Genomic DNA, 16452 nt, shown 5'->3' on the forward strand with positions numbered 1-16452 from the left:
TTCAGCATTCTTCTGTAGCACCACATTTCGAAAGCTTCTATTCTCTTCTTGTCCAAACTATTTATCGTGCATGTTTCACTTCCATACATGGCTACACTCCATACGAATACTTTCAGAAATGACTTCCTGACATTTAAATCAATACTGGATGTTAACAAATTTCTCTTCTTCAGAAACGCTTTCCTTGCCATTGCCAGCCTACATTTTATATCCTCTCTACTTCGACCATCATTAGTTATTTTGCTCCCCAAATAGCAAAACTCCTTTACTACTTTAAGTGCCTCATTTCCTAATCTAATTCCCTCAGCATCACCCGACTTAATTAGACTACATTCCATTATCCTAGTTTTGCTTTTGTTGATGTTCATCTTATATCCTCCTTTCAAGACACTGTCCATTCCATTCAACTGCTCTTCCATGTCCTTTGCTGTCTCTGACAGAATTACAATGTCATCGGCGAACCTCAAAGTTTTTATTTCTTCTCCATGAATTTTAATACCTACTCCGAATTTTTCTTTTGTTTCCTTTACTGCTTGCTCAATATACAGATTGAACAACATCGGGGAGAGGCTACAACCCTGTCTTACTCCCTTCCAAACCACTGCTTCACTTTCATGTCCCTCGACTCTTATAACTGCCATCTGGTTTCTGTACAAATTGTAAATAGCCTTTCGCTTCCTGTATTTTACCCCTGCCACCTTTAGAATTTGAAAGAGAGTATTCCAGTCAACATTGTCAAAAGCTTTCTCTAAGTCTACAAATGCTAGAAACGTAGGTTTGCCTTTCCTTAATCTTTCCTCTAAGATAAGTCGTAAGGTCAGTATTGCCTCACGTGTTCCAGTGTTTCTACGGAATCCAAACTGATCTTCCCCGAGGTTGGCTTCTACTAGTTTTTCCATTCGTCTGTAAAGAATTTGTGTTAGTATTTTGCAGCTGTGACTTATCAAACTGATAGTTCGGTAATTTTCACATGTGTCAACACCTGCTTTCTTTGGGATTGGAATTATTATATTCTTCTTGAAGTCTGAGGGTATTTCGCCTGTTTCATACATCTTGCTCACCAGATGGTAGAGTTTTGTCATGAATGGCTCTCCCAAGGCCGTCAGTAGTTCCAATGGAATGTTGTCTACTCTGGGGGCCTTGTTTCGACTCAGGTCTCTCAGTGCTCTGTCAAACTCTTCACGCAGTATCATATCTCCCATTTCATCTTCATCTACATCCTCTTCCATTTCCATAATATTGTCCTCAAGTACATCGCCCTTGTATAGACCCTCTATATACTCCTTTCTGCTTTCCCTTCTTTGCTTAGAACTGGGTTTCCATCTGAGCTCTTGATATTCATACAAGTCGTTCTCTTATCTCCAAAGGTCTCTTTAATTTTCCTGTAGGCAGTATCTGTCGTACTCCTAGTGAGATAGGCCTCTACATCCTTACATTTGTCCTCTAGCCATCCCTGCTTAGCCATTTTGCACTTCCTGTCGATCTCATTTTTGAGACGTTTGTATTCCTTTTTGCCTGCTTCATTTACTGCGTTTTTGTATTTTCTCCTTTCATCAATTAAATTCAATATTTCTTCTGTTACCCAAGGATTTCTACTAGCCCTCGTCTTTTTATCTACTTGATCCTCTGCTGCCTTCGCTACTTCGTCCCTCAAAGCTACCCATTCTTCTTCTACTGTATTTCTTTCCCCCATTCCTGTCAATTGTTCCCTTATGCTCTCCCTGAAACTCTGTACAACCTCTGGTTCTTTCAGTTTATCCAGGTCCCATCTCCTTAAATTCCCACCTTTTTGCTGTTTCTTCAGTTTTAATCTACAGGTCATAACCAATAGATTGTGGTCAGAGTCCATATCCGCCCCTGGAAGTGTCTTACAATTTAAAACCTGGTTCCCAAATCTCTGTCTTACCATTATATAATCTATCTGATACCATTTCGTATCTCCATTGTTCTTCCATGTATACAACCTTCTTTCATGATTCTTAAACCAAGTGTTAGTTATGATTATGTTGTGCTCTGTGCAAAATTCTACCAGGCGGCATCCTCTTTCATTTCTTAGCCCCAATCCATATTCATCTACTATGATTCCTTCTCTCCCTTTTCCTACACTCGAATTCCAGTCACCCATGACTATTAAATACTCGTCTCCCTTCACAATCTGAATAATTTCTTTTATTTCATCATACATTTCTTCAATTTCTTCGTCATCTGCAGAGCTAGTTGGCATATAAACTTGTACTACTGTAGTAGGTGTGGGCTTCGTATCTATCTTGGCCACAATAATGCGTTCACTATGCTGTTTGTAGTAGCTTACCCGCATTCCTATTTTCCTATTCATTATTAAACCTACTCCTGCATTACCCCTATTTGATTTTGTGTTTATAACCCTGTAGTCACCTGACCAGAAGTCTTGTTCCTCCTGCCACCGAACCTCACCAATTCCCACTATATCTAACTTCAACCTATCCATTTCCCTTTTTAAATTTTGTAACCTACCTGCCCGATAAAGGGATCTGACATTCCACGCTCCGATCCGTAGAACGCCAGTTTTCTGTCTCCTGATAACGACATCCTCTTGAGTAGTCCCCGCCCGGAGATCCGAATGGGGGACTATTTTACCTCCGGAATATTTTACCCAAGAGGATGCCATCATCATTTAATCATACAGTAAAGCTGCATGCCCTCGGGAAAAATTACGGTTGTAGTTTCCCCTTTCTCCCCTTGCTTTCAGCCGTTCGCAGTACCAGCACAGCAAGGCCGTTTTGGTTATTGTTACAAGGCCAGATCAGTCAATCATCCAGACTGTTGCCCTTGCAACTACTGAAAAGGCTGCTGCCCCTCCTCAGGAACCACACGTTTGTCTGGCCTCTCAACAGATACCCCTCCGTTGTGGTTGCACCTACGGTACGGCTATCTGTATCGCTGAGGCACGCAAGCCTCCCCACGAACGGCAAGGTCCATGGTTCATGGGGGGGATTTTCTTCTCGTCCGAACTATTTATCGTCCATGTTTCTCTTCCATACATGGCTACACTCCATACAAATACTTTCAGAAACGACTTCCTGACACTTAAATCTATACTCGGTGTTAACAAATTTCTCTTCTTCAAAAACGCTTTCCTTGCCATTGCCAGTCTACATTTTCTATCCTCTCTACTTCGACCATCATCAGTTATTTTGCTCCCCAAATAGCAAAAAAAAAAAAAAAAAATGATTCAAATGGCTCTGAGCAGTATGGGACTCAACATCTTAGGTCATAAGTCCCCTAGAACTTAGAACTACTTAAACCTAACTAACCTAAGGACATCACACACACCCATGCCCGAGGCAGGATTCGAACCTGCTACCGTAGCAGTCCCGCGGTTCCGGACTGCAGCGCCAGAACCGCACGGCCACCGCGGCCGGCAAATAGCAAAATTCCTTTACTACTTTAAGTGTCTCACTTCCTAATCTAATTCCCTCAACATCACCCGACTTAATTCGACTACATTCCATTATCCTCGTTTTGCTTTTTTTGATGTTCATCTTATATCCTCCTTTCAAGACACTGTCCATTCCGTTTAACTGCTCTTCCATGTCCTTTGCTGTCTCTGACAGAATTACAATATCATCGGCGAACCTCTAAGTTTTTATTTCTTCTCCATGGATTTTAATACCTACTCCGAACCTGTCTTTTGTTTCCTTTACTGCTTGCTCAATATACAGATTGAATAACATCGGGGAGAGGCTACATCCCTGTCTCACTCCCTTCCCAACCACTGCTTCCCTTTCATGCCCCTCGACTCTTATAATTGCCATCTGATTTCTGTACAAATTGTAAATAGCCTTTCGCTTCCTGTATTTTACCACTGCTACTTTTAGAATTTGAAAGAGAGTATTCCAGCAAACATTGTCAAAAGCTTTCTCTAAGTCTACAAATGCTAGAAACGTAGGTTTGCCTTTCCTTAATGTTTCTTCTAAGATAAGTCGTAAGGTGTGTATTGCCTCACGTGTTCCAACATTTCTACGGAATCCAAACTGATCTTCCCCGAGGTCGGCTTCTACCAGTTTTTCATTAGTTAGGCCATAATAGTTTTCATTTACTTGCTCATTACCAGTGCATCACTGATGTATGATTAGCTTAGGACCCATCCATTAAATTGGAATCCGGCTATTTTATTCTATGGCATATTTATTCCATAACATACCGCCTTTCAGAGATGTTTAGTTCTGACGGACAACGAATATTGACTGAAATAGTTTCCGAGCTTCTCCGCTCTACCGTTTTAGTTCATGTAAATACTAACATTTCGATATTCTTCATTAAAAATTTTTAATAATCTTTAAGAATTTTAAAATAATTGACCTTACCAGTGTATATCTCAGGTCTGTTATTCCTTCTGGATTTATTGTTATACAGATGTTCATCTGAAAATGTGGCTTTTAGTGCCACGAAACCGGTTGTGATCCAATGATACAGATGAAGCGGTTATTAATACCACAGTTTTTCACTAATACGGCAGATTTCAACGATTCAGATTATCTTCAGATATTAACACTAACATTCAGGACTGTTTCTACCAATGGCGTCAGCTTGTGTCGTCGCAACAGAACGTGCTTTATATGCTATATACGACTTGTCTGTGATGCTCTTGTCTGTATGTATCTTAACTATCGTTCTTCCTTACCTGTGTTCATTCTTCTCCACTTGACATTAGCCTGAAGCCATCCTCTCATGGGACGTGAAAAGTCACGTGGATGAGGAACTGGTGATGTCACAACGTAGAGGTCCACGTTACACTAGACAAGGCTCATTCTAGAATTGCGCCCGACGGGCGCGGCCGCGCTCATATGTACAGTAGGCATCTCTTGAAAGGTACATCAATTTCTTAAATGAACTAGTGCCATAAATATTCTATTTTAGAAATAATTGTATCTAAGGGATATAGAGTGTCACTCTTAGTAGTTACAAGTAAATAATTTTCGTTGTACTTCGTGCTACAGGTTTTCAGTTTGCTGTTTTGTACGCAATAATTTTTATTAACTTCCAGACGAGTGTAACCCCTATGTTTGCGTGGTAGAGTAAAGGTGGTGTACGCGTACGTGGAGAACTTGTTTGCGCAGCAATCGCCGACATAGTGTAGCTGAGGTGGAATAAGGGTAACCAGCCCGCATTCGCCGTGGCAGATGGAGAACCGCCTAAAAACCATCCACAGACTGGCCGGCTCACCGGACCTCGACACAAGTCCGCCGGGCGGATTCGTGCCGGGCTGGCTTGTCTAGGTTTGGTACAATATTCCGCGAGACTGCTAACCTCAAAGAATTAGTCAAATTTTTATCGCTAAGGAGTGAAGGATTCTTAGTTTTAGCAGGCTTTAACAGGGAGGAAAACCGCTCACAAATATACGTGGACCCAAACATTGAGATAACTTGGCCGCGTGGTTGTGCGAAAGAGGATACTTCTCTCGTGGAAAACTGCTATAAAAGTCATCAAAAGTTTTACACATAACGTTCGAACAACTGTAAGGCGGGTTGAAGCTCACTTATCTCCAGAAATCTGTTTTCAAACTCTTCTTGTAATTAAAAAATACTATAAACATAATCTGAAATAGCCACATCTTCTTTAACGCTGTCTAATGCAGTGAAGTGTCCACAATTCTCCTCGCGCAACTGTTTTTCCCACAAAATAAGTTTTTTTTAAATGCTTGAATCGTCTGCACTAAATCAACAACAGATTGATTTCCGCCTGGGAATGAAATGTTCAAAGTATTTAAACGACCAGTTAGGTCACTCAAAAAAGCCAAATTCGCCACCCACTTAGGAGCACGAAGTAATTATTCTGGACGTCTTCCCATTTCCAAAAAGGTATTGATTTCGTCCCTCAAGCAGAAAAACCGATGAAGCACCTTCCCTCTGCTCAGCCATGTTACTTCGGCGTGGCAGGGGATGTATGGGTATTCCGCTTCGATATCAGCCACAAATTACTTAAACTGGCGATGTGTGTGTCCATGCGAGAGAAGATAATCAACCGGTCGAACAACTGTGTCCATAACATTTTTTATGTTGACAATCTTCGGACAAAGTGCCTCCTGGTGTATCCGACAATGGACTGCCGCGAATAAGCCATTTTTGACCTGACTTAACCTAGGAACCCAGTGTGTAATCCCTCCTAGCGCAGGGGCTCCATCAGTTGTTACACTACCGAGCGAGGTGACGCTGTGGTTAGCACACTGGACTCGCATTCGGGAGGACGACGGTTCAATCCCGCGTCCGGCCATCCTGATTTAGGTTTACCGTGATTTCCCTAAATCGCTCCGAACAAATGCCAGGATGGTTCCTTTGCAAGGGCACGGCCGTCTTCCTTCCCCGTCATTCCCTAATCCGATGAGACGGGTGACCTCGCTGTGTGGTCTCCTTCCCCGAAAACAACCCAACCCGTTGTTACACTCGTCAGGCGTTCCCATTTTAAACCCATTGACTCGAACAAGTTTTCCACAGCTAGAAAAATATTCAAACCCACGCATGTATCTTTTAATGGTATAACGTCGAGAAATTCTTCGGTGTCACGCACATTGTCGTCGCACCACGAGTGATGTTACAAGCTGACATATGTCCGCAACGTCCGTGGACTCGTCAAGGACGATAGAAAAATGAAACGAAGTTTGCCACTCTCTCCACTAATTGCTGCTCCGTATCTCAGGCCATATCTTCGACTCGGCGAGCACTAGCTTCAGGCGAAAGACCTATTTTCTCTAATTTTTCCGTGAGGTCTGCTGCACAAACACAAACCTCGTAGTCGATCATGCAATCCTTGATGAGATTCCCAACCGCAAAGCGTTTCCCTGCTTTCGCAATTCTCAGAGAGCATTTGTAACTTGCAATCAAACGTTGCCCACTTACAACTAATTTTGTACAATCCTGTTTTTAAAACATTTTTATCACTTCAACAATTAATTGCTTCGTTCATTGAAACTCAAATAAAAAACTAATAAAAAAGATTGGTTTTAGGTGCGTTTTTACTCACGAAGTGGGGAAAAGCGGTCATGGACGCTAGCAGTGACAGCGAAATGTGGTCGCAAAATAAATTTTTATCTATTGGAATATTTGCGTTGTAATTAATTGAGAACATATATCAAACCACAACATATGTTTTCCCATTCATCAAAACACAAATGCACAAAAACAAAGAATGACTCTTAATGATACTTTGCTGTGCGAGAGAGCTTTTATGACGGCTTTTCAGAAAGTGGCAAAAATAACGCACCTGAAACTTTTTATTATGTGTATGTGAAGCGATTTAGTGCAACCCAAACATAAAAATTTACCGAAAAGGAATGTTCCTTGTTGCCGTCAATCTCATATTATACAACTGGCACATTGCTAAGTGACATATCAGATAGTAAAATATATTTTTGTATATCATCTTGGTAAATAATAAAGATTAATACGATACGATACACTTACTTCTCTGTAACGCTGCTTGAAATTTTCTTTCAGTTCTTCAAACTTTAACAGGCGTTCCTGCCTCGTGATGACTGGGTGTTGTGTGATGTCCTTAGGTTAGTTAGGTATAAGTAGTTCTAAGTTCTAGGGGACTGATGACCATAGATGTTAAGTCCCATAGTGCTCAGAGCCAGGCGTTCCTCCCGCCACAAATTTTCGAACTGATCTTTGTGATAGGTATTGAAGTACCGTTCAATCGAGTACTTTTTAAATACATGATGTTCTGATGACATACTAAACATTTGGCATGATTTTTGACAACAGTCAAAAGAAATTAATTTCCCACTCGGATTTAAATACTGTGGACGCGCCGCTCCTCCTTTTTTTGTCTGCTGCTGTTGACCATCCATCTCGATCCACTGTAACCTTACGTCTGTTGATTAGCGAACGGCTTTGTGTCGTATCAATGCTTTTGACCGCTGCTGGCGCAACGGTCTGTCTTCCGTACGGAGCGCGCGTACAGCGGCTTAGCGATGCGCGGGGGTCGGACCACAGGGTCAGCTAGCGACACGGCTCGACCACTGCAACAACATACGAATTCGCCCAGGGCACTAGCCTCGGGCGATCGCGTGCTTTAGCACCCTAAACATTGGACGAGCTTGCACTATACTGCGGAGCGTGACGTGGCCAATGAGATGCGACATTTTACGTCACAGGCAGAACTCAGGAGCCGCCATGTTGTATTCAGTTAAACCAAGTATTTCTTTGGTTTTCTGAATCGTAGAATACTTAGTGTGAATATACGCTGTTTGAAAGCATCAGGAAACGGCGGATCTCTCGAAAACACCCCCATTTAACTACGATTTGTTATAATTAGGAGGCAGGAAACTAGTTATCGGCAGATAAAGGCTTCCTATATTTCATGTTCTGTTATAACTTGTGTGCTATTAAAATATAACGTTTCAATATCACAGCTAAACTACGATCTATCAAAAGAGCGTCGTTTTGATACAGTTTGTCATAGTTAAATATCAAATCCACATGTTTGTAGTTATAGTCCTTAGACCGTGTATGCCATATACTGAAAGCAGGTTGCCATGTTCAAGTCGTAATTAAGTTGATAGCCCCACGAGTTGTGAAGCGCAAGGTAGCGGGTTTGTCTCAACATCAGTCCAAGTTCTCGTATTTGGTCGGTAAATAACATTTTCAGTTATGTTGAGCAGTTTAGATAAATATCTCCTCTTCCATTCAAATGAAATTACGAAGCGAGTCTCGATCTTGAAATCTGTGTGATGAAATACGTTACTTCGGACTGATGGTCGTCAATACAACATCGAGAATATGGATATTACGCATGCGCAGACTATTAGGCACTACAACTACATTCAGTTTAAAACCAATAACGGGATTAAGATCCAATTAAGTTAACGAATAACTTATACAGTTATGTATGCTAAATCGTTGTACGGCATAATTTGCTGTTCAACACATCGAAGATATTTTCGCGATTTCCTCCGCTTTTATTCGAAAATCGCTGGGCAGAGTTATCGCAGCTATTCCACGTGCGTCCATTTTCGCAAGGCCCGCCAGATGCCCCACACTGCGTCTGGTGAGCGCGGCGTCGCGAATCACGTTGTGGAGCACGTTCCATGAGATGTAGCTCAGAGCGAGCAGCAACCACGACGGACACCACGTCCGGCGCGCTCCGCGGCAGAAACATGTTCCGTGGGAGGACTACTTTCCGTATGCTATTCTGAGGCCATGTTTTTGCATCTTCTTCATTTTCAACAGCCGCGACATGTCGTCAGCAAATGACAGGCGGTGTGCTGTATTACACTGCAGTTTAAGAGTTTACATATTAGTAGTGAATGCCACGAGGTAAACGCCATCTTTAAAAGAGAGTGCTACACGGACACTATATCGTGGCAGTTTTAGCTGGTGACTCTCTTGAACTTCGGATGCATAAGATACAGGTAGAGGTCGGGCGTGGACTACCACTGTCAAGCGCAGCAAGAAATTGCACTGTAGCCACTACCAAATGCTTTGCGTATCCAATTTATTTTGTGTTGCGGATTGCTTGTTTTCGTTTCTTATTTTGAAATGAGTGGAGGGACTATTCCAGATGAATGAAGGGATTCAAATGCGTCTCTCACCACAACAAATGGAATCAGCGATTCATATGACCGTCATGTCCGTTCCGCTTTCGTCCCCACTTCGTTTCTTCCTCTCCTTCCCCCTTTTGTTTCCCCTCATCTGTCCAGGTCCCCCCATCTGCCCTTGGTTGTGGTGTGTCATCTTCGTTCCTACTTTTTAGTGCAGTGTTTCAAGTGAGTGTTAAGTGTCGTGCGTCTTTTCCAAAGTGTTGTGAACGGAAATCATACTGTCGCTGGATGTGATTTTTATATCTCTTGCGAACAGAAACCAGAATGTCGCCGTGCTTTTTTTAATTCTCTGTCTACTATATTACCCGTCTGCTTCCTTTGCTTTATGTTTTAACTTCCACACTTTTCCGCCATTTTACAATTTAAGTCACCGTTTTTATAACTTGCTTTTATTGTTTATTATATTCTTCTTATGTTTTAAAAATTCTGTAGGCTGAAGAGCGGCGTATTAAGCTGCTGCCAGCCCGCCCCCTTCGGGGGGAATCGAAACTCAATACAGGAAAAAAAATTTCCACTTTCGAGGAAGCACAAAACGCGGTCGTGGCATGGCAGCCCTTCGAGAGGGAGGCGGGGCTTATTCCCGCGCACCGCCTCCCTGCCCTCGGTCAGTTAAAGTTCTCGTTTGTTTATGGTTGCGGCCAATTGCCACGATATACTGTGCGCATAATAATACTGGAGTTGTTTCAGATTTGAGAAAGTGGATACACCCAATGTGCGAAGAATCCGATAAAAAAATGACAAACGCGATTCTTGTTTATCGTCGCGAAAGGTCTGTGAGTATGTCGAAGAACTGCCAAAGATTGTTTTTTTCCTTGTGTGTTGCCCGCCAGTCTGCTGAGTTCGTAGCACGTGGAAAAAAGACACGGGACGGGGCAGATGGCAAACAAAACGGCTCTCAACAGCAAGCGGACACCGCAGCCGGCTCGGAGTGGTCAGCACGTGGCCGGTGTCACGTGACGGCGAAGCGGCGCCGTGTGTGGAGGCGGCGCTGCGCGGTCAATCGGCCGTAACGCGAGCCGCCGGCCCGTCAAAGGCCGCGCGCCGCATTCCCCTCCACACACGGCAGGGCAGTCCGTGTGCCGCTCGTGCCCAGCGGCTAGGGCCGCTTGTGCTCCGCTCAGCGCCCACTGTCCATTCTAGTCCCGCAGAGGCCGGGCAGAAAGTGGCCGGCCGAATTTCCGATCGTCCGCTCCACTGCTCTCACGATTGCACCTCAGTCTACAGGGATTAAAATCAGTTCTTTGATTTTGGAATTTACCTCTCTGATCTCAACAATAATGACAGCCTTTATTTGATTTCTGAGGTTGCATAATGAAACAGAGGAAGTGAAGCTGATTTTGATAAGAAAAAGCTGCTCTATACCTCTCTACAGGCTCATGTTTTCAAACCGTCCTTCCGCATATTACGAGGGTTGGAACTTAAATAGTGGCAACTATTTATTAACAAGCGATACAAAAGAGTTACATGTTTGCACCTGTTACGTCCTTCAGTCACTAGCGTTGTGTAGAACCCGTTTCCAGCGATGTGGAAGGCGTAGTATACCGTTAGCAGAGACTGTTCTGTTGATGGTGCGAATGGAGCGATCTAAAGTTATGGTGATTGTCATGTACGACTGTGATGGTGTTATCCTATCGCATTACGTTCCTCCACGGCCGATCGTCAATGCACAGTATTACTGTTTGTTTTTGGAGCATCACCTGCGACCAGCTTTGCGAAAGAAGCGGTGACACTTTCTGCGCCTGAACTATGATACACTAATGTTCAGAAAAAGCAAAACAACTTCAGCGAATGGAGATAGGACGTTCATATTCACAGGACATATATACTAGTACGTTCTGTAGAAATGATTACTATTTGGACCATGCCAGCCGACGGGTTCAAGGTCAACACTGATATCGCGGAGCAACACCACCAACCGGTACAATGTGCCTGCGGTTCTCGTTGTCGTGGTGATGGATCAGTGTGACTCGAGCAGACGTGCAGGATGCCTCGGAGAAGTATGCGTGAACCGTATCATCAAATCAGTGAGTTTGAAAGAAGGAGAATTATTTACACGAGAGAATGTGATGTATCCACCCCGGAAATCGCTGCTCGTGTGGGAATAAGTGTTTCGGCAGTGCAACGGGTGTGTGGAGAATGGTTCACGGAAGACCGTAGAAAACGACGGGATAGATAAGGTCGAAAAACCCAGATCACACCCCGAGAAGATCAACGCTCATCCGAATGGCATTACAGACTGATCAGCGTCCGTTCTGGCGCAATACTGGAACACGTTGTGCACTATCAGCGGTGGCTGTCCGTTGCCGTTTATTACGGCATTGGTTACGTGCGCGTCGTCCGCTTCTCCGCCTACCTTTGGCGAACGTTCAGAGACTCGCTAGACGGCAATGGTGTATGGAACGACGTCACTGGGGACACGTATGGCATCGGATAAAGTTTTCGGAGGAATCCAGGTTCTGTTTTTTTGAAAATGATGGCCACAATTTGATTGGGCGCAAACAGGGGGAGCAGCATCATAGTGCTTGCATTCGCACAAGACATACAGGGCCAACTCAAGGCTTTATGGTGTTGGGTGCTACTAGATACAAATCACAACTGGTGCGTGTCCAGAGCACTGTGACCAGTGTCGCTACGTGAATGACATGCAGCGATACCTAGGCCTATAACCTTTTGCATAACACCCCAAACGCCATTTTTCGGGAAGAAAATGCGCGCCCCACAACATGTTGCTGCACGAAGACGTTCCTTCGGGTGTCACAAGATGTCAGCCTTTTGCCATTGCCCACCACATCACCAGACATGTCGCTAATCGAAAATGAGTCGGATATGGCGGAACGACGCGTGCAGCGCTGCGACCCGATCCCAATCCCCGCAGATTAACTTTGGAACCAGGTGAATGCACCCTGGATGGCTAAATGACAGGACACCATTCGCATAGAACACATTACCAGGATCCATGGCTGATGTATGTATTGAATGTAGTGAACCAAGCTCAGGTATTCAACAAAGCTGGAGTGGCTTTGATACTGATGACTGCTGAAGACACATTCGTGGTAGGTTAATACTACCAAAGAACAGCTTAAGGTGCCATGCATATCGACGAAGCCACGCAAAATCTGGTCCTTTCGTAATCGAATAAAGAAACGATACTGAAACTTGTGCCAACAATTTGCAGAGGTGGAAGAAAACTTCACCAACTTGCCACAGTCGCGCTGGAAAGCAAGCTATTCGCCATGTAATTCATGAATGCCCTCTGAGAGAACTTCCTGTCAGTTCAACAGAGTTTCTCGTGATGATGGAAGGATCATTAGACAATACTCGTGGCCTGGATTTTAGTTTTAATTTCAGATAATTGTAATATTATTTATATGTGGTGTAGCCATAGGCGAAGTAAATTAAATGAAATAAAGCAGCGTGAATTGTTCCTTTCCATTCCTCAGCAGTTTTCCATTATGACTGTGCAACTTACAACATTATTATTTTGTCTATGGTTCATTTAAATTTTTATAATTTTTGCTTTAAAATTTTCGCATATTGGTACTACATTTTCAGTATATGTAAAGTAAAGTGTGCTATACTGGAGTTTGAAGTTTTTTGCTTTGTATGTGAGTAATGTATGTAAAATATTATATAAACTGAAACTTCCTGGCAGATTAAAACTGTGTGCTCGACCGAGACTCGAACTCGGGACCTTTGGCTTTCGCGTGCAAGTGCTCTACCATCTGAGCTACCGAAGCACGACTCACGCACAGTCTCACAGCTTTACTTCTGCCAGTATCTCGTCTCCTACCTTCCAAACTTTACAGAAGCTCTCCTGCACTTGCCCGCGAAAGGCAAAGGTCCCGAGTTCGAGTCTCGGTCGGGCACACAGTTTAAATCTGCCAGGAAATTTCATATCAGCGCACACTCCGCTGCAGAGTGAAAATCTCATTCTGGAAACATCCCCCAGGCTGTGGCTAAGCCATGTCTCCGCATTATCCTTTCTTTCAGGAGTGCTAGTTCTGCAAGGTTCGCAGGAGAGCTTCTGTAAAGTTTGGAAGATAGGAGACGAGATACTGGCAGAAGTAAAGCTGTGAGACCGGGCGTGAGTCGTGCTTCGGTAGCTCAGATGGCGAACCGTGTTGCCTGCCGGCCGCGCTGTGGTGCGCGCGCCTGTTTGTTTACGCCGGAGCAGCTTCGCGTGTGCGGTGTTGTGAGTCTAGAACGAGATGGCACACTCGTACAGAAAAACGACTTTGAAGTTCAGTTTTGCGAACGACTATACATGACCAAAGGCACACGAGATTGAATGTTTCTTCAGAGAAGAGGTAAAAATCGATCCACAGGAAATCGTGGGAATCAATTTATCGCTCGTTTCAAGCGTCGTCTATGTCAAGCTTGTTGACGAGGCTGCTTGCGAAAGACTGCTACAACGATCACCGAACGGGTATCGTTTCTGTCATGCCGACGGGAATGTTGGTGCGGTTACAGTCGATCACGCGGGAATGGGGATCCGCACTATACGAGTCTTGGTCCCGTCTGAGTGCTTCCACCGAGAGCGTGATAGGCCAGGCCCAAGACGGAGGATACGCAACCCCAACAGCCGATGCGGAAGCAAGGCAACGGAAACAGCGTTCGCCGAAGAGAAGAAAGAAGCGTCGACTGACTTCTGCTGACGATAGCCATATTCCCGAGGGGAAAGTGGACGACAACGACAGTATCGACCTGAGACCAGTGGATTCAACAGATACCGAGATGACGATGCAGGAACATTACAGCGACGATAACTTGAACTCTCCTTCTGGTGACCGGAAGGCGGAAGTGGAGATGACAACTGTCCAACATCAGAGCGATGACAACGTTACCTCCCATCCTTCGACCAGTTCCGGAAATATGCTGGGGGACTGGGCGCAAGAAATGGACCAACAGGAACAGGATGAAAATACGAACGCGACGATTGAGGACAGTCCTGGCCAGAGGCCGGGATGGGTCGGGAAATGTTGACCAACTTAGTGTGTTAAGGAGCGCCGGGAGTGCAGATGGACGCTTAATGACACCGCCCTACAACTGATGAACACAAGCCAGGCGTACCGCATTGCCACGATAAACATTAATGGCATACGGACACCGCTTAAAATTCAAATGCTGAAAGATATGTTACGCGCTGCGGACGTGGATATTGTACTCCTACAAGAAGTGCGTTTCACATCGCCGCCAGAGTTCTACGGTTACGAGGCACATTATTCAGTGCTGATGAAAGTGGATGCGGTGTGGCGATTCTCGCCAGGGAAGGAATAGGAGTGGAGGACGTCAGGTCTCTCCCTTCGGCACGCGGCATAGCGATCACTGTCGACGGCGTTCGTTTCATCAATTTATACGCACCATCTGGCTCCACAAAACGAAGAGAAAGGGCGACTTTTTACACCGAAGAGATAGCACCGTTGTTCGCTGGACGCTTTGATAACTATATAGTGGGCGGCGACTTTAATTGTGTCGTCGACAAAAAGGACCAAGTACCTCACTATGTGCCATGCATGGAACTGCGTGCGTTGATTACCGAAATGGCGCTTCTGGATTCCTGGGAACTGCAGCATGGTGACAAACCGGGTTATACGTTTGTCACGGGACACTCGGCGAGTAGACTTGATAGAGTGTACGTGACACGAGCTCTTCGGACGACGATACTGGATGCCGAAATCTGGCCAGCGGCTTTTACGGATCATATGGCGTACGTCTGTACGATTTCAGTAACGCGTCAGAAGATATGGCGGAGTAAAGGTCACTGGAAAATGAATTGTGCACTTTTACGTGACACTGAATGTCACCAGTCGATAGAGGCGGCCTGGGAGACCTGCGTTCGCCGCCAACGAGCATACACCTCGGTTCTCCAGTGGTGGATTAAATGCGCAAAACCAACGTTACGGAGAACGTTGATACGATACGGGCAGGACAAATCGCAGTGGAACCGCACAACGGCTGATTTTTATTTTACAGCCCTGAGGGAGCTGATGACCCAACAACCATCGCCGGAAAGGCACACGGCCATGCGCAGGATAAAAGCCAAGTTATTACAGCTGACGAGACTAAGAATGTAAGGTATAATGGTCCGGGCGAGATTGGCGGACACAGTTACTGCCGAAACCCCCTCCATGCACCACGTGGTACGTGAACGCCAACGACGACGCAGGACATTGATCAGGGAACTGATCTCTGAAACTGGCCAGCAAGTTGTGCACCAGCGTGATATTGCGCATGTGTTTACCGACTATTTCCGCCAGTTGTATGGACCTGTACATGTGAACCACGAGACACTACATGATGTCATCTCGGAAATGCCAGATAGAGGACCACCACTGGATGCAGAGACTTTCATCACAGCGATAACACAGGACGAGCTGACAGACGCAATTGCCAGGGGGGCTCCGAACAAGTCCCCAGGACAGGACGGCTTCCCAATTGAATTTTACCGCGCCTTTGCATGCCTCATGGGACGGACCTGGATTCAGATGTACAACGAACTCCTGTTACCGCAGACTGAGATACCTGCCGAATTCACGGAGGGTATCATCATCCCAATACCCAAACCACGCGGTGCCAGAAATCCAGGAGATTATAGACCACTCACTCTCTTGAACTGCGACTATAAGATTTTCGCGCGCATCCTTGGGGCTCGCCTGCGGTCTTCACTTTCTGATAGACTCCTCATAGATCAAACTTGCCTCGGCGGTAAGAGCAACGTACATACGGCGCTCGGTGACTACCGAGATATCATCGCATTAGCAGCGGCATGCCGAGTGCGTGGGGCACTCGTCGCTATTGACTTCGATCATGCATTCGACAGAGTGAATCATACCTTTTTGCATGCGGTGATGGGCAGATTGGGAATCCCACAG

The sequence above is a fragment of the Schistocerca americana genome, chromosome 1, assembly GCF_021461395.2.
Source record: "Schistocerca americana isolate TAMUIC-IGC-003095 chromosome 1, iqSchAmer2.1, whole genome shotgun sequence".
NCBI classification, from domain to species: domain Eukaryota; kingdom Metazoa; phylum Arthropoda; class Insecta; order Orthoptera; family Acrididae; genus Schistocerca; species Schistocerca americana.